This window comes from Tenrec ecaudatus, chromosome 4, assembly GCF_050624435.1.
Source record: "Tenrec ecaudatus isolate mTenEca1 chromosome 4, mTenEca1.hap1, whole genome shotgun sequence".
Classification (NCBI taxonomy): domain Eukaryota; kingdom Metazoa; phylum Chordata; class Mammalia; order Afrosoricida; family Tenrecidae; genus Tenrec; species Tenrec ecaudatus.
The window spans coordinates 173,852,489-173,878,024 of NC_134533.1; the positions used below are offsets into that span (position 1 = coordinate 173,852,489).

Sequence of the window (25,536 nt, forward strand, 5' to 3'; positions counted from 1 at the left end):
TTTCCCCTCTTTTGCCTTTGGATTTTTCCTTTATAGTCTCCTTAGGTTTCTTTTGTAAATGAAATTTATACTTTTAATGAAGTCCAATAGACCATTAAAAAAAGTGCTCTGAGGAAATTTATGCTTCCTCACGATCAGGAGGACATTTTTTATGCTGTCTTCTAAAATCTTTATTATGTGACATTTCACATTCATATTTTTTTAAATGGGTGAGTTTGGTGTAATGAAAGAGTCCAAAGATACTCTGTTTCATTCACATGTGGATATAAAAATGAGCTACCAGCATTTATGGAAGGAAATGAAATATCTTCCATCACTCAAAATAAGTATACCCCTGTCATACAGCAGAGCAGATGACCATATATATGATTACAAGGCTCGTTTTTAGTTCTATTTCTCAAATTTTTCTTTGTGCCAATATACTATTCTGATTACCAGAATTTCATATGCTATGCTAATCTTGTTCTTTTTCAAGATCATGTTAGATATTGTCTCATTTCCACAGGACATCATCGACAAAATAATACAAAGAAGGTGCATTTAAAGAACAAAAATGGATCATTTCATTCTGGAGACTAGAAGTCTGACCTTAGGGTGTTGGTAGGACCATGCTCACGTTATATCAATTTTAACATTAAGAACTTTTCTTGTCTTGGCTACCTGTGTTAGTCCAGGACATTTATTGGCATTTCTTGTTTTATGTGACTTTGTGGGTGACCTCTGTGAGTAGGACCTGTACTACTTTGACATGAGAGTCTCTGGATAGTACAAATAGTTACGTATTCAACTACTACCTGAAAAGCTGGTTATTTGAACCCACACAAAGTCTGGTAATCTGCATTAAAAACAAAAACAAAAATGCAGTCATTGAAAAACCATTTGCAAACTGTTCTTTGACACTCATGGGATTGCCAAGTCCAAATCTATGTGGGTCCGTTTGACAGTCCATGGTACTTTCAAATTTCTTCTCCAGTACCATAATTCAAATGCAAATATTCTTCTATCATCCTTATTCAAGGTCCAATTTTCACATGCAGATGAGGCAATGGAAAATACTATGGCTTGGGTCAGGAGCACTTTAGTCCTCTTCCTGCTGTTGCTGTCCTACTTTTCTTCTCTTGCTTGAGGGCAGACTCTGCTGTCTGGTTCCGTGACCTTGGACCAGCAGCCCACTTGAGTTGAAGGACCATCAGTATATTAACTGGTCCTTCATAGTGGGTTGAACCGAGCCCTCTGTACTGCTGTGTGGACTAATTAGCTGTTATATTCCTTCTTGCTATAGAAACCTATCCTTTATTTATATATATTTATATAAATATCCTGTTTGTTTCTCTAGAGAACCCTGCTTACCACAAGGAGTTTCAAAGTTTTCATGAAAAAACTCCATTACCTTTAAAAAATGTTCTCATAATTTATTATAATATAATTAACATATGACACAATTTAACAGTTCTACCATGTTAAGAAGAGTTGTGCAATCATGGCCACAAACATTTCAGAACATATTCTTCTTTTTCATACTCATTGTTGTTAGACCACAACCCCCTGTTTTTCCCCAACCTCCCTTGCCATGCCCCTAGGTAACTATTAATCAAGTTACTGTCCCTATAGATTCACTTATCCTGGATTTCATATGCAGAAAATTACATAAGACAACAAGGAAAAATAACACAAAACCAAACCAAAGGCAATGCCAATGGCAAAATAAAACAGAAAAATCTCAGAAGAGAGCAGAAAGTACTAAAACCTGAAACAATTTTAAAATGGTCAAAAGGGAGATCAAGTGATAAGATTTTATTCTAACCTAATAACCTCTGCCATAATCAACTTTACATATCTCTCTCTGATCACAAGACTATTTACATGCCTGCATGATGGTCAGAGAGGATCCACTGGAGGTTTAATTCACATGGAGGCCCTACAAATGAATTGTTGGCTTCCACCATCATTCACCGCTTTCTGCAAACCAAGTCTTCAGAATTTACTTTGGCACCATTTCCTTCTCCAGATTTGTTTTTTTATTATTTCCAATCCTTTTATCACACAAAATCATGTGCTTTTTCCATGAGGAATTTAGTTGATGCCACACGTAGATGACTGCTTGTTTGAAGACAAGCCTTAAAGACCCCCAGACACTATGGTTTCTGATAGCCAGGCACCATCTGGTTTCTTCACCACATTTTTCATAGCACTCAAATCTTCAGTGATCTCTTCATGAGGGTAGATATCAATTAGGACTATGTCTTAAAAATGAATTGTTCTTAGATTTGGGACACATCCCAAATCCACTCATATATCAATGGTTTTTAAATGTCTCTGATTTACTTTAGAGACATCATTTTCAGTTTTTAATAGAGAACATTAAAAGTCATCCCCTTGGGTCATAAGGTAATTCTATTAATAGTATCATTCATTAAACCAATGGTATAGAATTAAAAGCCCTGTTGAAAAAAGGAAAATATACATGCACAGGCCACCTTTTCAGAATGTAATACATGAATTGTTGGCTTTTACAGACTAAAAGCGTAAGTGACTGGACATTATTAACATGAACTATGAGGTTTGAGTATAGGGCAAAACTTTTAATTCCCCTTTTCCACATTTTTTGAAGCCCTCTTGTATTATGTCTGAGTTAAATCTACTTAAATTTGTAGAGGCTTGTTTATAGCTTACACCATCCTCCACTGTGGCAGTCAGATTACTTTATGTCAATTAGACACCCCTAGCTAAGGGTGGAGTCAAGCATGCTAATGAGTTCACAGCCTGATGCTTTCTCCTTGCAATATGGCCTTCCCTCTCTATCCTACTTTATTTTCTGCTTACTGGCCATCCTGAGAGCTTCCAGAACCTTGCCATGTTTCCATTGACTTTGGATCCCCATGACTCTATACCCACCACCATGTGATTGTCCTGCATTCTTGCAAGGGGCTGCATGAGTCCGAGGAGGAACTTACCGAATAGTATTGGACTTATGGACTTGAATTGGACCGGGCTGATATATTTCCCTGATAGATAATTACTTCTTTCTTTTTGTTTAATAAATAATTTTATTGGGGGCTCTTAGAGATCTTATAACAATGCATACAATCAATTGTATCAAGCACTTTTGTACATATATTGCCATGACCATTTTCAAAACATTTTTTTTTCTACTTAAGCCCTTGGTATCAGCTCCTCATTTTTCCCTCCCTATCCCACCCCCCTTAACCCTTGACAAATTATAAATTACTATTCTTTATATATCTTATACCTTCCTGTGTCTCCCTTCACCCATGTTTCTGCTGTGTGTGTGTGTGTGGGGAGGGTCAATATATGTCAATCACTGTGGTCAGTTCTCCCTTTCTCCCCGTACCTTCCCCCTACCCTCATGGTATTGCTACTCCTATCACTGTTCCTGAGGGACTTATCTGCCCTGGATTCTGTGCATCAAGAGCTCTTATCTGTACCAGTGTACATGCTCTGGTTAGGCAGTTTTGTAATGTAGAACTGGGATCATGAAAGTGGGGGAAGGAAACATTAAAGAACTACAGGAATGTTGTATGTCCTCTGTGCTCTACTGCACCTTGGCTGACTTATCCCTTCTTTGTGACCCTTCTGTGAGGGGATGTCCAACTGTCTACAAATGGGCTTTGGGTCCCCTCTCTGACCCCCGTCATATGCACCGATGTTTTGGGTCTTCTGATGCTTGATAACTGATCCTATCGACACCTCGTGAAAACACAGGCAGGTGTGCTTATTCAGTGTGAGCTTTGTTGCTTGCCTGCTAGATTGCTACTTGTTTAATTTCAAGCCTTTAAGACCCCCGACACTATATCTTCTAATAGTCGAGTGCCATCAGCTTTCTACACAACATTTGCCTTTCACCCATTTTACCTTCACTGATATGTTGGGAAGGTGAGCATTACAGAATGCCAGGTTATTAGAACCAAGTGTTTTTGCATTGAGGGAGGACTTGAATAAAGGCCCCATGTCCCTCTGCTACCTTAATGCATAACATATAAATATACATACATAGACCTATATCCCTATCATTATATATTAATATATTTACATATCTACATGCCTACATTTTATACCTCTATAAAAGTCTTTCACCTCCTACTTCTTTCCTCTATTTCCTTTGTTTCCTCCTCTTCCACTATAATGTTTGACCTTCATTCAACTCTCAGCATTTCCTCTCCGCTACATTGCACTTGATCAAACCACACCAGGCATTCTACGCCCTACTTGCCATCAGTTTTAGATATCTTGTTTTTCCCTTGGTCCCTGGGTATGTTGGTTCTCTGGTCCTTTTTCCCACCTCCTCCTCTCCCATGTCCCATGTCCCTCCTCTCCCATGTCCCTCTCCCATGTCCTTCCAGAACCTTAAGTCCCATTGTTTTCTCCTAAAGCTCTTTCTTAAACATATATGAGTGTCACTGGGTTTGTTTCTTTAGTCAACCTAGCCTAATGCATCTATCTTCCTAATTGTTCCATATGCACTTGAAAGAATATGCTATCATTTTATGGAATGTCAATCTGCAAATGTCAGCTGAGTCAAATTGCTAGATGCTGGTCAAGTTTTCTATATGGTTACTTATTTCCTGTGTCCTGTTCCAGCATTGAGAAAGGTTGTAATCTCCAACTATCAGGGTATAATTCTTTATTTCTTTCTGCACTTGTGTTATTTTTTTCTCATGTATTTTGAAGGTTATTTTAAGTCTCAGAAAGATTTATGATTATTATGTCCTTGTGATTGATAAATTATTTTATCATTAACAAATGACCTTGTTTATCCCTGGCAATATTCTTTGTTCTAAAATCTACTTTGATATTAATACAAACACTCTTGCCATCTTTTGATTAGTGTTAACCTGGTGGATTTTTTTCTCTGCTTTCAATTTTCACCTGCTTGTGTCTTTCTATTTAAATATACCTCTTTGAAGCAGCTTACCATTGGGTCTTGTTTTTCAATACAGCCTGGCAATCGTTGACGTTTAATTGGGTATTTAGATAACTTGCATAAAATTTGATTATGGATATAGTTAAGGCTAAAACTTTGATCTTGCTATTTGTTTTATTTAATTCTTGTGTTCTTTGTCCCTTTCCCCCTATTTATTTTTTACCATCTTTTGGATTACTTGACTATTTGTGTGTGTGTGTGTGATTCTATTTTATATCATTTATTGGTTGATAACCTATAAAAACTTGTTTTGTTATTCTATCAGTCACTATTAATTGGGGTGGCATTCCAGCGACTAGCCACATGAGGCTTCTTCTCCTAACACGGAGCGCACACAGCTGGCACAGTGACCATTTCCAAGGAGAACCAGAACTCGAACAGAATGCTTGCTACCTCTTGAAATAGTTAAATATGGAGTAGTTCTTTTTGGTACAAAGACTCTGTTTCTCTTTCCATATTCTTTTGATACTTACTGTATCATTTGATATTTTGCTCATAGACCCTTGCAATATCGCAATTCCTGGCTTGAATTTCTTTCTTTTTTTTTTTTTTTTTTGAGTTCTTTCAGTTTAAGAAATGCTGAGCCAGTTATTCCTTTTTGGTTTTCTAACTCTAGGTGTTTGCATATTTCACTATATTCTACTTTGTCTTCTTGAGTTTCCCTTTAATATTCTGTATTCAACTTTTCACTTCATTTCTTAGCCACTCAGAAAGTAAGGGAAAATTTCATAGTCTCTTCTGACATCCATGTTGAGTTTTTATTTCTTTCCTGTCTTTTTAATGACCTTCTCCTGCTGCCTGTATGAGGGTTATGATGTCATCAGGGCTTCTGTCAGGAGTGTCCAGTTCATTAAATCTGTGCTGGGGGTGTTCTGTAAATTCGGGTAGAATGCACTCAAGGTCATATTTTGGCTGTCTTAAAATAGTCTGAATCTTCAGTTTGAACTTACATATGAGCAATTGGTAGTCTGTTCTACCATTGACCCCTAGGCTCTTTTAGCCGCTGATAATGACCTTTCTCATCGTCTCTTCCCACAGATGTAGTCCATTTTATTTCTGTGTAACCCATTTAGAGATGCCCATGTGCATACTAGCAGTTTGTGTTGTAAAGGGTTTTGTTATGAAGAAATCATTGGTCTTGCAAAATCCCATCTTGTGACCTCCAGCTTCTTTTCTGTCACCAAGACCATACTGTCTAGCTACTACCCCTTCCTCTTTGTTTCCAGCTCTCACATGCTAATCACCAATAATTATGCATCTTGACCGCATGTTTGATCAATTTCAGACTAAAGACAGTGGAGGAATTCCTCAATTTCTGTATCGCTAGCTTGAGTATTTGGGGTACAAATTTGAATAATAGTTGTATTCAGTGTATTCCTTTGAAATGGATAGGTGTGATCCTATCACAGACAGCATTGTGCTCCAAGATCGATCTTGAAATGTCCATTTTGCTGATGAATGTGACACTATTGCTCTTGCATCTATCATTCCCAGCATAGTAACCATAGGGTATTCTGATTCAAAATGACTGCTACAAGTCCATTTCAGCTTACTAATTCCAGAAAGTCCATCTTTTTTTCAGGTGTTACAACTTTCACTTTTCCTAGATTCATACCGTGTACATTCCAAGTTCTGATGATGAATTGCTTTCTTTTCGAGTAGTGCCCCCATCATGTAATAAAGGTCCTGACGCCTTTACCCTCACAGTTGTACTCCATCTGCAGCACTATGGCCACTCTACTTCCTCAGTGATATTTTGAGTGTCATCTGACCTGAGTGGCTCATCTTCTGGCATGTGTCTTACAGTCTTCTACTTCTTCACATGAGGTTTCCAGTACCTGACAATGTTTTGAGGCTATCCATAAAGTTTTCATGGGTGAATTCCTCCAGTGTGGACAGCCTGTTCCTTCTTTGTAGTCTCTTCTTAGTCTGGATGCTCTGCTGAAGCCTGTTCACTCTGGGGGACCCTGCTGGCATTTGAAATACCAGTGACAAAGCTTCCAGCATCTCAGCGACATACAAGCCACCATAGTACAACAAACCGACTGACAAGTAGTGAGCACATGCTTTCGAGGAAATTAAAAATTGAAATATAATCTATTTTCTGATTTGAATACTATCTAAGGGAAAAAACTCAGAATGTTTGTAATATCCTAAAAATGCCAGAATGTTTTTTCTCTTTCTGTTCTTCAAGGCCCATCTTAAATTGGCCCACACTTCCTTCTTTCTTTCTAATATGGAGTATTTCACAGATTTGATGTCATCCTTGCACAGGGGCCATGCTAACCATCTCTGTGGGATCTAATTTTACTTTATGTGTTGCCGAAGTAAGCACACCACACTATTTCTGTTCATTTCAAATACTGTTATATGTCACCTTCCTGCTCCACAGGTCATGATTCTTGATGGACAGATTACTGCCACAGACTCTTAACTGGTCATTATTGTATCTTCATTTTTATTGCTTCTCCTTATGAATGTCATTTTTCGTTAACCTCAGATGGACTTATGATTTGAAAATTACGGTTTAAAATGGATACTTCATAGTTCTTCATTTTGGAGTTGTAAGGAAATCTAGAGAAACAGCAATAGAAATAGAAACACATACCCCATTATTGGTGACATTTTGCACTGCAGATTGACAAACCAATCCCGAATAATAGGAATGTGGCAGATTCAAAGCTTGAGGTAGAATCTGGAAACTTTTCTTTAATGTGAACACTTTCTTACGTATGTACCGTGACACAAAGCATGAAACTAGCGATTCCATATTGGCAACAATGGTGTGTAATCTGTAGCATGGCTCTCCCTCAAGCTCTAGTGGTATGACGTCCGAGCAGCTGAATTTTTTTGCAAGAATATGTTGGCTAATGAGGCAATTTTCCACAGAATTATTCACAATGCAAATAGGTCTTAGGGGACAATCATGGCTGCTAGAAAGAGTTAAGACTAAATATTGTCATTGACCTATACAAACTCTGTTGCACAAGAATTTCTGAAAACCAGTGGGAGCTTTTCTAATTGTGGGCTTATAGTTGATCTAGGAAGAATGGTTGTTGTTGTTGTTAAGTGGCATTGAGTCAGTTTCAGTACATAGTAAATCTATGTACTACAGAAGGAAAATCTCACCTACTGGTCCTGTGCCATCCTCACAATTGTTCTTGTGTTAGGGCTCATAGGTGTAGCTACTGTGTCCATCCATCTTGTTGAGGGCCTTTCTCTTTTCCATGGTCTCTACTTTATCAAGCATTATTCTTTTAGTTTTTATTTTATTTTATTTTATCGGGGGCTCTTACAGCGCTAATCACAATCCATTCTTATGACCATTGTGCCAAACATATCTGTACATATGTTGTCATCATCTTTTCCAAAATGTTTTCTTTCTACTTGAATTCCTGGCATCAGCCCCTCATTTCCCCCACTCCCTCCTCTAGCCTCGCTCCCTCCTGCCCCATGATAATTTATCAATTCTTCTTCTTTTCCCCTCTGTCTTACACTGACTGCTGTCGAATTTCACCCACTTTTCTGCTGTCCATCCTCCTGGGATGGGGGCCATATGTTGATCATTGTGATTGGTTCTCCCTTATTCCCCCCTCCACTTACCACTCTAGTATTTTTGCTCCCCTTATTGGTCCTGAGGGGTTTATCTGTTCTGGTTTCCCTGTATTGCTAGCTCTTATCTGTACCAGTGTACATGTTCTGGTCTAGCCAGATTTGCAAGATAAAATTGGGACCATGGTAGTGTGTGTGTGTGTGTGTGTGTGTGTGTGTGTGTGTATCATTAAAGAACTAGAGGAAGGTTGTGTGTTTTATTGGTGCTATACTGCACCCTGACTGGCTCTTCTCTTCCTTGTGGCCATTCTGACAGAGGGTGTCTGATTGACTACTGATGGGTTTTGGGTCTCCACTCTGCCCTCCCCCTCATTCTCATTGCTATCTTTTGTTTGTTTTGTTTTGGGTCTTTGATGCCTGATACATGATCCCATTGACACCTCATGATCATATAGACTGGTGTGCTTCTTCCATGTGGGCGTTGTAGCTTCTCAGATAGATAACCACTTGTTTATCTTTAATTCTTTAAGAGCCTAGATGCTATTTCTTTTGATAGCTCAGCACCATCAGCTTTCTTCACCACATTTGCTTATGCACCCATTTTGTCTTCAGCAATCATATCAGAGAAGGTTAACATCACAGAGTTGTGTGCTAGTAGGTCAAATTGTTCTTGTGTTGAGGGGGTACTTGAGTGGAGGCCAATGCCCATCCACTACTGTAATACTTTATAAATAAATATAATTCTATTCTACTGTCATTGTATATAAATGCATTTACATCTATACATGCCTGTGTTTAGATCTCTATAAAATGTCCTTTGCCTTCCAGTTCTTTCCTCTATTTTCTTTTACTTTCCTCCAACCCTACTATAATTTTTGGCCTTCGGATATGAGCAAAAATTAAAAATAGGACCCCAAATATGTCTTACACAAATAATACTGTTAATAGAATTATGACCAACCAATAGATACATGAAGAGACCAAAAAAAAAAAGAAAGAAAGAAAGAAAAAAGAAAAGGAAGAGCGAAGGAATTGGAAACACTTTGCAAATAAAACACATTTACCTGATGGATATCTTCATGGAACATATGAAACTTGTCATACCGAATTAAAAAAATTAATGAAGCAATGCTATTTCTAAAATAAAGAATGAAAAACAGAGAGACAGATATACAAGATATATCAAAAGAGCAGAAAAGCAAGCAAACAAACAAACAGCATTAAGCTAACTAAATAGGAGGAAAAAATAATGGAAAAGACAAAGGCAAATTTAACATGGGCAGGATATCTGAAAAGCCATCTTCAAAGGCAGAACATTCAAATGGGCCCTAATCATATGAAAGAGCTGGCTTTATGAGTAATTCAGGAGCATAACATCTAAAGCAATCGTCAAAGGTAGAATAACAAAGACTCATAAAGGCCAGTTTTGAGGATGTATGGAGCAAGGGGACTTTTATACCACGCTATTGGAAAGGTAAATTAGTAAACTAGTGTAAAAATGGTTGGACATTATATACAAAGTTAAATAGGGGTGTACTCTGAGGGGCATCTGTACTGTTTACCAGTATTTTAATATTTTCCTTCTTTCTAGACACTGAGTAGAATTCTAGCTTCTACACCTTTAACTTAGGGGTGCCCATGGCAGTTGCTTTGACTAATGAAATGCCAGCCAAAGCAAAATGTATCGCTCATTTTTGCAGAGACCTTGAAAAGCCAGCATGATTTGCCATATTTGTTTTCCTGGGCCACAGCCAACAGTCGTGCTTCCGATGGTAGAAACGCTAGCCTTGCGGAGTAAGCTCCCTGCTTCTCCCACCAACTCAAGATAACGACATCAACAAACCCAACCCACCACCCTAGGGTCTCCTCCAACTCATCACAGAGGGTTTTCTAGGCTCTAGTCTTGAGGAAGTCGACTGCTGCTGTGTCTCCAGTGGAGAGATGGGTGGGATTGGCTATTCAGTTCATAGCCAAGGTCTCACCACTGTGACCCCAGAGCTTCTTGGGTTAAGGCTATGCAGCGCTAAGAATAGCGTTCAAAATTATTTAAATTAAAACTACAATACATAGGATTTATGAAGGGAAACAACTGTATCAGTATATAGTAGCAAGTATTAAATATTTGTGTTATGGTAAAAGTGTCTATTTTTATTAAGGTAGTAAATATCAACATATAGTGGTAGGCCTAATAACTGCCATTATTTACAAGTATCAATGAGCATAAATAATACTTGCATATATTTATGATTATAATATGATTTAAAATATATGTCTTTTGTATGTAGAGAAAGATAAAAATTAGTGAAAATGATAAAAATTATCTATGACAAATGTAGTTATAGGCTTTATGTTTTTCTCTATTTAAAATATGGAATCAATAGAAATACTGAACTTCAGTTAGAAGTTAAAGAAAATGAAATTGGAAATAAAGATGAAATTTTTTCCCATTCAAGTTCTATCCATAGACCAGAGGTTAAGAAGCTAGGCCTAGGTTTATGTATTCACAGGAAAGAGAGGGGTATACTTGACAGCACTGTTTGTATTAGTGGAAAAAAAGGAAATTATTCTAATGTCGACAAAAGGTAGTAAAAATAAATAAGCAATGGTGCATTCATACCATATGACTCAAAAAGCACCATCAATACTAATCTGTTTCACACAGGTACATGATAGAATCTAAGCATGCAAAATAAATGATTCTATGTATATAAAACTCTAAAATAGACAAAGCTAAATTCAGCGTCCATGGTGAGCATACCTGTAGTCAAATTATTTTTTTAAAAAAGCAAGAAATGATTGCCATAAGAGTCAGGAGAGTGTTTACAGGAAGGATGATATTGAAATGAGGAAGATTCACATCTGGGGGTGCTGGTTATTTGGCATCGTTCTTGTCTTTGGCTTGAGTGATACTGACTTGTCTTTAACTTAATATATATACATTCATATATATTTAATCTTATATATTATGCATACTAAAATGTTGCACATTTATATTCAATGTTCATCATAGTTTAATATTTTGTATTCACATGCTTACTTTTTAAACACCGAAAAGTTGCATAAAAATTAAAGCCTGGTGGAGTAAATATTTAAATGCAAAGTCTGATTCTACTGGAAAAATAATAAAAGTGAGAGATATTAGCTAATTAACTTTAGAATAGAGAGATGAAAAGGGAATGTACAAATACCCCAAATAAGAAATTATAAATTGAAATCACCCCAGACACAGGGGTGATAATAAGTCATTGGAGATGGCGTCCTCAGAATTATGCCATCAGTTTGAAAGCCTGAAGGAGAGATGATTGTCTACGCCCATATAAATTACCAAAACAATCCCAGTAGAGACAGGAAAATTGAATACATACATTAATAGATGAAAGCACAATAGTAAGAAAGATATTAAAGACTCTTTCCATATAAAGGCTAATTTCAGAGAGGAGTTATCTCATACTTTCAAAAGGAAATCATTCCAATGATAGTTAAATTATATCAGGTTACATCAAGAAAATAAAGGGGAAAAGTTCCAAATTATTTTTATACATTGTTGAATAAGTCTGCTAGAAATGTGATATTAGAAGAAACTCTAGAAGAAACTCAGTTATAAATATCTTAAAATCTAGCAAAAAGATTCCTCAGTGCTTGCTGTGCTTGAAGCTTCAAGTGGCGTGGGGATTGGCGGGGTGTGGTGCTCACCCTCAGGAGACCTACAATTGAGACTTGAAGATCCAACTAGAAAACATGATCAGGAGGATCCCCATTGTTATGGAAACTCAAAGGAAAACACTTGATTATTTGGTTTGAGAATAGAAATGATTTCTTGGAAAATTGCTCTTTGAGTTGGGTGGTGTAGAATCATGACTAAGTTCTGCCAAACCTAAATTCCCGTTCTGGTACTCAATACCATGCGTTGTTCACTTGTTTACCCTTCATACTTCAGCCCCTTAAAAAGCAGCACGGATTAGGGGGAGATTTACATATCAGATGATAATTTTTCCATTCAAAATCTTAAACAATTTATCAATACTTCTAATGCCTTGCCATGTCCCCCTCTCCTTTTTTTTTTCTCACGTTTCCTGCTTCTTTAGACTACGGAAAATATAAAGAAAACAGCCTCTCCTTATGTAGAAGGAATGTTTGAAACTCAGCTACAATTCTTTGTAGATCCTATCATTAAGATACAGAGCCTCATTTCTAAGAAATTCAAATGGCAATTTCTATTCCTGAGCTCAAAATATACATGAAAAACATTAATTTTACCATTCTACACAGGAATAACCAACGACTACAACCAAACAAAATAATCAGAGCTTTAACTTCCTATATTCTTTAGAGAAAAGAACTCAGTCAACTGCAAGGATATATCTGACTCTGGCTAGCCAAAGAAGGAACACCACCATGAGGCAGAAGTCAAACAAACGTCTACTCTCCATCTTTATGATTTGTTTCTCCAGTACCCCACTCCCAAGGTACCATGATGTGGATAGACTAGAGAAACAAATCCATGGACACACATATGTGTATAAGAAAGAGATTTGTATACAAGAAGAATTGAACATGGAGAAAACATCCCCGCCCAGTCCAGATCAAGTCTATATGTCTGATATCTATGTATACAGAGTCCTCTTCAGACTCAGGAAACACATGTAATGATGTCGAATATAGAAGATCATAGGCTATTGGGTAGAAAGTCTGTATCCAGTGTCATTGGAAACATCTCAGCTCTGGCAGGGGTCGCGGCATCAGGGTGGGTCCATGTGTCTTGTCAGCTGCTATGTCAGATTTCCCAGAATTCTCAGGAGAAGGCCATGGCCACACAGCAGCCTCATTGGCTATGGATTCGATTGACAAACTAGACTCCACCCCTTCACTCATATTCCTCTCAAATCGAAACTTTTATAACCACCACAGATGTGCTTTGACAAACAGAATATTTTGAATATGGCCATACAGCAGTTCCAAATGTAGTTCTCAAGTAGCCTTTCAACTTTCTCCCAGTGCTCCTGGGGCATGGGAACAGGCCTGGGCCATTCTGCTGGAGGATGGGAGGGCACAAGGAAGAGGATTTGGTAGTCATCTCTGTCATTCCAGGCAAACCCCAATGGACGAGCCCACCAAACGAAGCCTGGCCTACATTCAGAAGACCTCCCCATTCCCCCCAGTCCAAATTGGTCATTCATCATATTGCGAGTTGAGTCAACGACTACTGTTAGAGATCTCTACATCTGAGTAAAAGTGAATTAGTATCCAGAGGATTAACTAGTTTAAGGCAAAGTTCTCTGGTGGAGATATCCATTTCAATATTAAATTGGTGGAATGCAGTTATTATGAATTCAGGCTTAGCAGTGCTTAGAGAGTTGGGGAGGATGCACCATGGTGTCTTCTTAGGAATATGTTTAATCAATGCTTGTATTTTTCAAATACATCTTCATATGGAATTGTCTTTAGCTAAGAGGACTTTATGATGTATGATTTAGTAGGTCTCTCCATTCATGGGCCCATGACATCATGAGGACACAGCTGTCTGCTTCTGTAAATCTTTAGAGCTATGGATGGAATCTTGGTTCCCTCCAAACTCTGTCCTGCAGGATAGCTCTGAGTTGGAATTGCTTCAGTGAAATTGGGCTTCATACTTTTGGATTGGAATCATAAACCAGTTGGGGCTTTTGAGTCTTATGCATAGGCAGAATCAATACTTGATTCTGAAGATTACACTACATTAAATTAATAACTACAACTAGCTCTGCTATAGCACCTTAACATTGTCCTTCTTTGTCTCGCTCCCTCTTTTAAACAATTTGACTGTCACAAATCCCTGTGTAGTTAGGCATCTATCACCCTGTGAAATGATGAGAGGTTAGATAGACATTACAGAAATAGGTCTCAAATAACCAGACAAGCCAGGCAAAGGGCTGCTTAAGGTGGAAGCGGGGAGTGGCAATCTTACAGTTGGGTTTCATTGTGACCATGACTCACATGAAAAAGACATTTGGGCCTGACTAAACGAGGGTCAGACTGGAACCTTGAAGAGTTCTGCCCTTTGATTTGTGAGTAGCTCTGGAATTGTACATTATTCTGCATCTGTTAAAGTGTCTGCATGTGAGGCACAAAGCTGACTGGCTTAAGGGAGCAGTTCTCATGAAGGCTGTACTGCGTGTGGAAGCTGTTCAAATGTGAGTCAGGAAACCCGCTGGCTTCACTGATGAGCATCTATGTTTAGAGCAAGACTTTGGCTTCCTCTCCATGAGAGGAGTAGAGTTGGGTCTCGAGGGCCCTATCAGTCAACAGGACTCTAATTTCAGCAATTCCTGCCGTGATGAGTTACATTCCAGGTCTTCTGAGCTCTGGAGTGAGTAGCAGTTCTCTATCATAGGAAAGGATTTCCATCTTCAAATTTATATCATTTTATTTAGTTTTAATTATGCTAATTATAGATATGTCAGTAATTCATATTCACTGTAGAAAATAGAATATTCAACTATGAAACAACATCAGCAGTTACTTAAGTAATGATAAGTCCATACTGTTAACAATACATACTTATTTCTAGTCATATACATGTTGATTATGCTGTGGATATATTGTCCCACCAATAATTATTTTTCCTGTGTCAATTTATAGGGATGTATGATGAATGGGGGCCTAAGTGTTGTAGTGCTTATGCACTGGATTCCTAACCACAGGGTCGGCAGTACGAAACCACGAGCCACTCCTTGAGAGAAAGCTGAGACTTTCTACTCCTGTTAAGAGTTACAGTCTCCAAAACCCATGGGGCCAGTTCTACCCTGTCTTACAGGCTCTCTATGAGTTAAAATTGACTCCATATCAGTGAGTATAGGAGTGTGGGGAATATAATCCTATATTGAATAAGGCGCCTAGGTGGCACAGTGGTTATGAACTTGACTGTTAATTGAAAGGTGCGTGGTTTAAATCCACTAGTGTCTTGATGAAAGAAAGTTGTATTAATTTGCTTCCATAAACATTACAGCCTTGGAAAAGTCTATGGGCAGCTCTACCCTGTTCTGCTGGTTCTCTAGGAGTTAGAATTTATTCAACAGCAATAAGTTTGTTATTTGTTTTATATGGTGAATAGCTCTTTGGAAAGCGATGGAATCTGTCCCTAATTACACATTGAGGTCATTGCTAATATTCATTCTACTCAGCAGTAATATGAAAAGTAGGGCAGAATTTCATGAATTTTGAAAACAAAGATTTGTAAAGTACCAAACTAAGATTTAGAAAGGATATTGTCTATGTGACAAAGAAAAAAAAACTTTTATATGCATTTTTGAGGCACACAATATTACACTTTGGTAAAGTCCTATCTGAATTGGGATACCAAAACTTCTAAAGACAATGAAAATGTCTAGACCCCCTACCGAATCTAATTAAAGTGTGGGTCTCTGGGAGAGCTTTAGATGCACAGCCAGCACTAGCTTGGAGAGAGAGCATTTGTCTAGTATGTTTGTTTATTGACCTAATTAGAAAAGTGTAACCGAACAAACCCCGCTTAAAACCTTACTTCAATTAACTATAGATGAGGAGTGGCCCCCAATCTCTAAAATACTTTCCAAATCAATACAATGAGCATCTAGACAAAAAAAGCTTCCTGCTTAATTTTCAAACAAAGAGCCGAATTTCAGTTTGGCCACAGAGGAAAATTTTATTGATTTGGAATGCCTCAAAAATACATATAAAAGCTTTTTTTTCTCCCTTGCAGGGATGGCTCCTGCTTATGCTGTTTCTTCTGGGTTGCTTATTGCCGTTGAGTAAATTCTAACTCATAGAGACCTGACAGGACAGAACCGCCCACAGGTTTTCCAAGGGTGTAACGTTTATGGAAGCAAATCAACATCTCTTTTATCAAGACACTAGTGGGTTCTAAGCAGGCGCCTTTCAGTTAGCAGTTAAGCTCTTAAACACTGTACTACCGAGGCTCCTTGTTCAAAGTAGGATTATATTCCGCGTCCTCCTCTAGGCAGTGGCTTGGAGTCATATGTATGCATTGCCATGCAATTGACCTGATAGTAACTAGTTAATGAGATCTTCATACTAGTTAATGATAGGCTTCATGTGCTTTTAGCTCCGCAAAGATCTCCGAGACTAAGAATCACAAATGTCCCTTAACTATTGGATAAACTAAAGGAAAATAGAAAGGAAACCCACTTAACTCATCAGCTTGCCATATACTAAAACGTTTAGGAGCCCGCCCAGTAACTACGACAATTGTTCCTGTGTGTCAGATTCACACGAGTCGCTCTCAGCAGCCAGTCATGGAAGAGTCATGCAAGGAAAAAGATGATTTCTCATACTTAAGTTAAATATGACTAAAATACGAAACATTGTATCTATCCTTGTATGTGTAAAATGTTTTGAAAGTCAAGGGAAAAAAAGAAAAGGCCAAAATATATGCACAATACGGAAGGGGAGCACTTGCAATGATCTGGGAGGGAAATCTGTTATCCGTTTCCATCTCTCCATCTGTGTGTGTTCACCTGGTCGGTTGAGTGTGTGTGTTTTCAGGAGCATTTGTGATTCTTGTTCTCAGAGGTCTTTGCAGAGCTGAAAGCATATGAAGATATCATTAACTAGTTGCTGTCTGATCAATTGTGTGGCAATTCTGTGTCTGAGTATAACCTAACTGAATGGGATTTACCCTTTCCCTCTCTCTTCCTCCCTTTCTCCTCTTTTCCCTCCCTTCCCTCCCTTTCTCCTTCCTCTTTCCCTTCCAATCTCTTTTTCCTTTCCTTTTTTCTCCTCCCCCTCGATATTTCTCTAGAGAAATATATTCATAGACACTCATATGTATAAGAAAGAGCTTTATATAAAAGAGCAATTTATATTGAGAAAACATCCTAGCCCAGCCCAGATGAAGTCCATAAATCTGATATTAGCCCATATGTCCGATACTAGTCTTTAAATTCCTCTTCAGACCCATGCAACACGTACAATATGTCGATTGCAGGAAGATCCCAGGTCAGTGGGTGGAAATTCTTGTGGACCCAGTGGTGGTGGAAGCATCTCAGGGCTGATGTGGGTCTCCACGTGGCTCCTCCAGGTCCAGAGCTCTGGCTCCATCAGAGAATCTCCCTGTGGCTTGTCAACAGGACCGTCTTGCAGGGAGACAAGCAGAGAGAGTGAGTTTGCTTATGACACAAGGAGCACCCGGGAAGGGGAGTGTTTATATTAAAAACTAAGCAATTCTCTGGTGAACAATTAAAGTTAGTCCCACTAGATGGTGTTCACTAAATAGGAATGGCCAAGGGGAAAAAAGTGAAGATGGTAGGAATCTTAAGACAAAGGAGAGGTGGAAACACATCACCGCACATACCTCACCTACACAAAAGAAGGTGGAGGACAAAAAAGACACCTTTCCTTATCCATAGAACAAAACAGAGACAGTGTTGGGTGGACAAAGAGAGTGTGTTCATAATATGCCCACAATGACTGAATAGAGCCTTGGGTTTGGGTCTGGAGACAAGAACACGGCATGAAGTCTGGGGTGCAGGGGTGCAAGGACATACATTCCTAGAAAGAGGAGGTACCCTACAGAGAATGAGTCAAGAGCAGAAACCCTGCCAGAAAGCCAGCCAATGTTGGGAAGTTCACCAAGAGTCAAATAAAATGTCAGACCTTTCAGACAAGCCCTCATGGTACAGTGGTTACCAGGTGGGCTGCTAACTACAAGGTGAGCAGTTTGTAACCAACTACAGAGAAAAAATGGGCTTTCTGCTCCTGTCCTTATGGTCTCAGAAACTCCCAAGGGCAGTGTGGTAGTAAGATAATTTCATGTCAACTTGAAGATATAAAAGTGTAAATGTGAAGCCTAGCCTGTCTATCAGGTCACAGCCTGATGGGACCTCCTTGTGGGTGTGACTTTTTCCCCCTCCCCTCTCTCTCTGCCTTCACTTTTCTGTGGTGAGCCACACTGGGACCTATGAGTCTGTGATGCTTCCACCACCATTGGATCCACAAGATTTTCACCCACCGGCCTATGCTCTTCCTGCATTCTGCATCATTGCATGTGTGAGCCTGAAGAGGGACTTATGGACTAGTCTCAGACTCATGGACTTGAATTGGCGCTGGGCTGAGGGGTTTCCTGATATGCAATGACTTCTTGATGTAAAACTCGCTCTTACACAGGTAGGAATGTCACTGGATTTGTTTCTCTAGTCAGCCTGACCCCCCACCGGCAGTTCTACCCTGTCCTCTAGTGTTGCTAGGAGTGGCACGGACGTGGTGGCAGTGGATTTGGTTTTATTTAAGGGCCCCGTGGAGATTTTTCCAAAGTATTCCCTTCAATAAACTCATTTTTTTCTGTTCAACCCCTTTTTTCTCACTCTGGTCTGAAGTTTGCTACTCACTTGGAACCTTTTTTATAAGCAAGTCTGAAGAATCTTGAAACTTTGAGCCACTGCCTGGGAACAGTGGGTTGAAGTACTTGGAGAGAAATTCAGGTCTCTCGTAGAAGAAGCTGTGATGGTCCTTTGGATAGAGGTGTACAGGATTTCCAAATATTGCCAAAGGTTCTTATACCTGTGGTGTCAGTTCGAACCAGAAATAACCATGTCTCGGTCCATGAGGGTCCCAGTGGTAACCAGTATAGAAAAGTATAGGCTTATTCTATGTCAAACTGGGCTAACCAGTCACTACCCTCTCAAGATGATGAAAGACAAAATCCAATTTATTTTGCAATATGGCAAAAACTATAGCTTCAAAAGAGGGAAGCTTTCAGGGTATATTTCATAAAAGAATGATGATGGCAGTGGGTAGGAGACCAGCCACTACCCTTATGTGCTTATGTGGACTCAAGGAGTAAACAAAGCCAGGGATCCTTCAGAACGCCTTAGCTTGCCAGTTCATGGGGATTGCCCTATGCAACCTGTGACTTGGCACATTTCCAAGACAAAACATTGCAAGGCAAATTGATGTCACAAGAGCAGAGCAGAAGTTCTCAAGCTCCCCTAATGGGGCCATCAGGATGAAGTGGATTGCCTGTGTATTTATAAGAGGATAGTTTTGAATGCAGTGCTTATATCAAGGGAGAAAGAGATCAGAAGTTATGTCTTACTACTTACTGCCAATGAGTAGATGCTGACTCATAGTGACTCTAGAGGACAGGGAAGAACAGCCACTGTGAGTTTCCAAGACTGGAACTCTCTACTGGACTAGAAAGCCTCATCTTTCTCTGGTGGACAGACTAATGGGTCTCCACCACTGGATTGGCTGCTAGCAGTTCAACTTGTAGCCCACCACCGCACCAGGCCACCGTGTCGAGGTGTAAGTAAATTGAACGAACAACCTTTGCATCGCCCAGCAGCTCCCATTCTCTGGAAGTGTATTCTGCAGAAGAGTCCACATCGGGAGCAAGTGCCAGGGGGAGATGAGAATAGGAGTAACTTGTTGAATTCCTATCAATCCAACAAGTTTGCTCCACAATTCAGGCAGCATCTTCACTGTCATTCACCAAACATGTTGCCATCAAATTTTGGGCCAAACAATGTGTGTCCTCTTTTTATTGCTTTACTTCTGTCAGGGTCTTAATTCTAAATTTAAAAACAATAGATTGAATTAAGTTTTTCTGAGGCTTAAGTAAGATTTTCTTTTTTAAAAAAATCATTTTATTGGGGACTCGTACAACTGTTATCACCATCCATCCATCCATCCATTGTGTCAAGCCCATTTGAACATTTGTTGCCATCATCATTCTCACGTTTTCTCTCTACTTCAGTCCTTGGTATCAGCTCCTCATTTTGCCCCCTCCGTCCCTCACACTCCCTCCCTCATGAACTCTTGATAATTTATAAATTTATTATTATTTTTTCATGCCTTACACTGACAGATTTTTTCTTTACTCATTTTTCTGCTTTCTGCCCCACTGGGAGGGGGTTATATATAGATCATTGTTGTCGGTTCCCCTTTTCTACCCTCACTTTCTCCTTACCCTTCTGGTATCACTACTCTCAATATCAGCCCTGAGGGGTTTATCTGCCCTGGTTTCCCTGTGCTTCCAGCTCTTATCTGTACCCATGTACATGCTCTGGTTTAGCTAGATTTGTAAGGCAGAATTATCATACAATGGAGAATTCCTTTGCTAACAGGTATTTGAAGTTGTGAAATAGAAATGTCCATATTGATGGTTGCTCGTGGATGGTACAAACAAATCACCCAGCTGCTAATCAAAAGCCTGGAAGTTCACGTCCGCCCAGAGCACCTCAGAAGAAAGGCTTGGCGATCCACTCATGAAAAATCAGCCACCGCAAACCCTATGGGACACAGTGATACTCCACACATGACTTCTTCATAAGTCAGAAAGATTCAGCAACTGGTAGGCAGGCTCTCTCTCTCTGTCTCTCTCTAAAGAAGCCAGACAAGTAAAGATAGAGAGCTTGTATCCCACACTTTAGAAACTCTGGCCATGCTTTGCGAGTGTTTCGTAAAGAAGAGTACTAGCCTCGCTCAGACAGAAAGGATGCTTCATAAATGAGTTTGCCACCAATGCATTTCTTTCTCACAAATTACCAGCAGGCTGGAATACTGTGGGGACACTCTCAGGATCAGAGAGGGCCTAACATTTGTGTCAGGAGTGCTTTTTCCCCAGAATAATAAACGGCCTTAATTGCTTTATTTGAGAAAAATATGCTGAGATTCACTGAAATCCGTTATATAAAAATTTTCTGTAAAACTTAGAACTCAGCCTTTTGGTCTTTTTCTTGGATTTACCCTCCAAGCAAAACAAATGGACTGTGAATACTTGATTGTTTCAGGATATGAAAAGTGAAATTCTATACCCAAACACCCACCTGTGATACCCGCCTGAAACGTCTCCAGACAGACTGTATTGTGCCCATCTTGGAGTTGCTATAGTGTGTGTTCCTACCTCATGATGCACTTCTCCCATGTTTTCCACATGAGCCTGTGGGCTAGTATGTTTTGTTCTATCTACTGTATTAGCCCGTGGATTCATTTGGGGCAGGGGCTAGATGGAGATGTTTGGTAAGGATATGTGATTGGCAGTTTACTATGTTGCCTCATTGAATTTAATCCTTTCAGGGATCCTAGGAGGTCAGCCTTACCCATGGCCTTTGTACAGTTCAAAGTTATTAGGGAACTCACACAAAACAAGCAACAGATCAGGTCTTGAGTCTAGCATATGACATTGCAAGACCCAACTTCTTTCCACCAAATGAGGTCATTGCTTGTCTAGGTTTATAGGAGATTGACTAGATAGATGGTTGGTGCTTTCTACTTGAATTTCTATAAAAAGTAGTTGCATTGCAAGGAGATAGGTGTTAGGGTGAAGATATTTGTCAGTGGGGAAAGTTAGGAAGAACTTCATTAAGAAGGAGAAATGATATGCAGTTGGGGGGTCATTCAAAAAAGGTTGGTATCTTTGACTATGCAGTCTGTGTTAGGCAGGGTTCTTCAGAGAAATAAGATCAGAACACACACACACACACACGTAGGTTTATAAAGTGAGAAGGAATAATACAACAGCTAATTAGTCCACACAGCAGTACAGAGGGCTCAGTTCAACTCACTTTTATGGAACAGTTACCATACCAGAAGTCCTTCAACTCACATGAGCTGTCAGGTCGAAGGTCAAGGAAGCAGATAGTGGAGTCCTTCCTTGAGCAAGGCAGGCAGAGTCTGCCTGCAGGCAGGAAACAGCAAGGAGGGTCAAAACCAGTCAGTAGCTCGGGAACTTAGCGAATCAGGCCCTGAGGGGATATCGAACTCCAGCAATGCAAGGCAACAGAATCCATAAGCCTCAAGCACAAGCATTGTATCCACCAGCAGCATGGTGAAGCAGGATTTGAAGGAGTCAAAAGCTCTAGTGACAGGATCCACGGGTTGGCTTGACCCACAGGTGGTGTAGCACACAGGTTGAGGTAGAGAGCTAGCTAAAGCAGCAGTACACTGGTCTGATCACAAGAGAACAAGAGAGAAATGGGTAGGCCTTGTTTATCTCTTTGCCCTCCAATCAGTCCAACTGTGACTGATTAATCACACATATTCCTATTGGCCAGGTTGGCACAATAAACATAACTACCACACAGTCCCTGAGTGGTACAGTTAACGTTGTTGGCTGTTAATTGAAAAGTTGGTCATTGAAATCCCCTCAAAGCACTGGGGGAGTGCAGCAGAACAGCAAGAGAATGGAATGGCAAGGTCCCCAGGGAATGCTGAAGGTGGACTTTGGGGCCAGGGCGTGGTGCCCCAATAGACTGGACTGGAAAACACTCCTAAGGCCAACAAATGATCCTTGAACTAACTAAAAACAAAACAAAAATGAACAAAAAAAAAAAGAAATTCTTGATGATCTACTTTGAAAATTAAAATATTAAAAACCCTAGGTAGCATAATTCTATCAGAAGAAATCAGCCTATAACCATTCTGTAGGTGCAATTGTACTGTGATAATATATAAAGGTTATAGAAAAGTCATAGAAGATAGGAGAGAGAGTAAAATAAAGGAGTCAGACACATTTCATAGTAGCATGCTCACCTCAACCCCTCTTGTTAGTCCACATGGAAGTGGGAGAAGAGAGAGGTGAGATAGGACATCTTTACTATCTTGGGATATTTATAGATAGCCACAAGACATGCATATTCATTAGTTACATATGTCACAATATAGTCCCTGAGCTCACAGGTGAGGAAACCTAATACCTGCCCTGGGGGAGGATGTGAGTGGAGATGGGGGCTAGGAGAGATGGGAGGTTATAACCAAAGAATGCCTGCTTCTATAAGGAGATAGAATCAACCATGTGCTCACTTTAAGGCAGCCTAGCTATTAGGGGAAATTTTATGCAAATGATATTTAAAGCAGCATAATGTACTTGGATTTTATCTCTAACTTACCAACGTGGTGGCTTTCCTAACGTGGAATACTAGCTTTCCAGATTCCCTGTTCTACGTTAGGGAATGTAGTCATGTTTCCCTTGGTGTCAGTAGTTTGCTTTTCAGAGTCCGTCTGTTGTAAGTTAGGGCATGTAGTGCTTGTCATGTCTCCCTCAGTGTTTGATTCCCACACAGTTCTGCTCTGACACCCATGGAAAGATCATGAGGGAGTTGACTTGATGACACTTGGCTTTCTCATTCACTCTGGAAAATTTGAATGGTTGTGTGGTTTTCATAGCATCATTCCACAGTTTGTGTGCAAGTGCAGACCTGGGTTGTGTTGTAGATGTGATTTAAGAGCCTGCGTGAAGGGGTTGAGGGCATGTGTAAGAAAGTGGTAGTACCTGAGGTATAATCTTGTTAGAAAATTGGAAGTTGGAGGGGCTTGAGGGAAAATGTTAAGGAGTTTCAGTAATGTTTAGTGCAGTGAGTTGGAAGAACTCCTGAAGCTTCAGGAGCATTTCAAGACTGGGGTGTCATAAGTCAAGATTTAAGGTTGTGCTGAGGAGTAGAAGAAGTAAAGACCATAGTGAAGAGAGTGTGTAGCTGAAGAGGAATACAAGGGAAGCTATTGAAGTTGAGTCATTCAAGGAACTGAGAAGTCAGATTCCTCCACAGATCATCCAAGGGAGCACCCTAATCATCAGGATGGTGTCAGGATGGCTGTATAGAGAAAGGGTGCCATGAATGAAGAAGATCAGCAGGCATTTGTTCAGAAACAAGAGAGGGGGTGGTGAATTATCTGTTTACCTGAAAGCTAGAGGAGTGGATATTTTATGTCTAATGGCACTGGGGAGGATGATACTGATCACACTGCTCCTGAACTCAAGATATGAGCACTGTAGGACAAGTAGACAATATCCTTCGAGAGCCCAAGCAGATAAAAAGCTTTCGGTAAGAGTTTAGACTAAGGAGGTAGAAGTGAACAGAGGAAAGAGTAGGACCAGTGCTCCTCAAAGGTAGCCCCCACCTTCTGGTCAGGTGTCTGTGTTGTTATGACGCTGAACACGTTTCAGTGGGATTTGTGGACAAGGAAGGATTAGGAAAAATGTCTGATGATCCACATTGAAAAACTGACAGAAGAAATCCCTGTAGATAACAGCAGTTCTATCCCATATGTATGAGGTCAATTAGTGGATGGCTCATTCAGTGGCAGCTAACAACAATTATCCCAAATAGATGTCCACTTCTGAAGAAAAACCATTTGAAAGCAACCTGTCTTTTTCTTGTTATGCTAAAAGTCCATGTTAAAAATCTGATTTCATCTAAATTTTTATCTTAATTAAATACAAACATACATGCACATACGGGGGTTTCAATAAGTGTGTGGACAGATTGAATTTAAAGATAATGGAAAACTTGCACATATTTTTTGAAGCTTCTTTATATAAATAATATAAACCATTACCACTCAGTTGAGTCAGGCTCACAGGCACCCTATAGAACAAAGCAGAACATCTACCTAGAGTTTCCAAGTCTGTAAACCATTGCCGAAGATGTACAGTGCAGCTGCTTAACAACCAAGTATTTAACCACTTCGCTGCCAGGGTTCCTATGTTTACATGCACACAGTTATTTGTATAATGGTCATTTTGGCAACATCCAACTGCATATATGTTCATGGTCCCATAAATATAATAGAGTTCAGAAATCCTGATCAGAGAATGAGAAATAGCAAATACAATAGCTTCCTTTATATTCCCATGGATCTTGTTTCTAGGGTAAAAAGCTATTGCATTGCATTTCCAGGAAGGCATATCATGGTACATATATAACCAACATATAATGGGATGGCATTGAACAATGACACAAATATACACACACACACACACACACACATATGATGGTCCCTAAAAATCAAAAGAAAATCTCATTGCTATTGAGTTGATGTCGACTCATAGTGAGCTTGTAGGACAGTGCAGAGCTGCCTCTGTGAGCTTCCAGACTGTAACTCTTTATGGGAATAGGAAACCCTTTATTTCTCCCTTGGAGATGCTGGTGGTTTTGAACTGCTGCTCATGAGGATCTCAGACAAACAGCATAACCAGTACACCACTAGGGCTTTGTGATGGTACATGTAAACCTATAATACATACAGCTTGATACTTTTAATAAATGCTTATATTACTGGCTTGCATATAT

At 39.6% G+C, this 25,536-nt stretch overlaps 1 non-coding gene across 1 annotated transcript; it reads right to left on the minus strand.

Annotated features, from left to right (window-relative positions):
• Nucleotides 1-7,172: 7,172 nt before the first annotated feature.
• Nucleotides 7,173-7,277, minus strand: LOC142447525 (U6 spliceosomal RNA). The gene has a single exon (XR_012784221.1). It is a non-coding gene; the product is annotated as a U6 spliceosomal RNA (small nuclear RNA).
• Nucleotides 7,278-25,536: the final 18,259 nt, after the last annotated feature.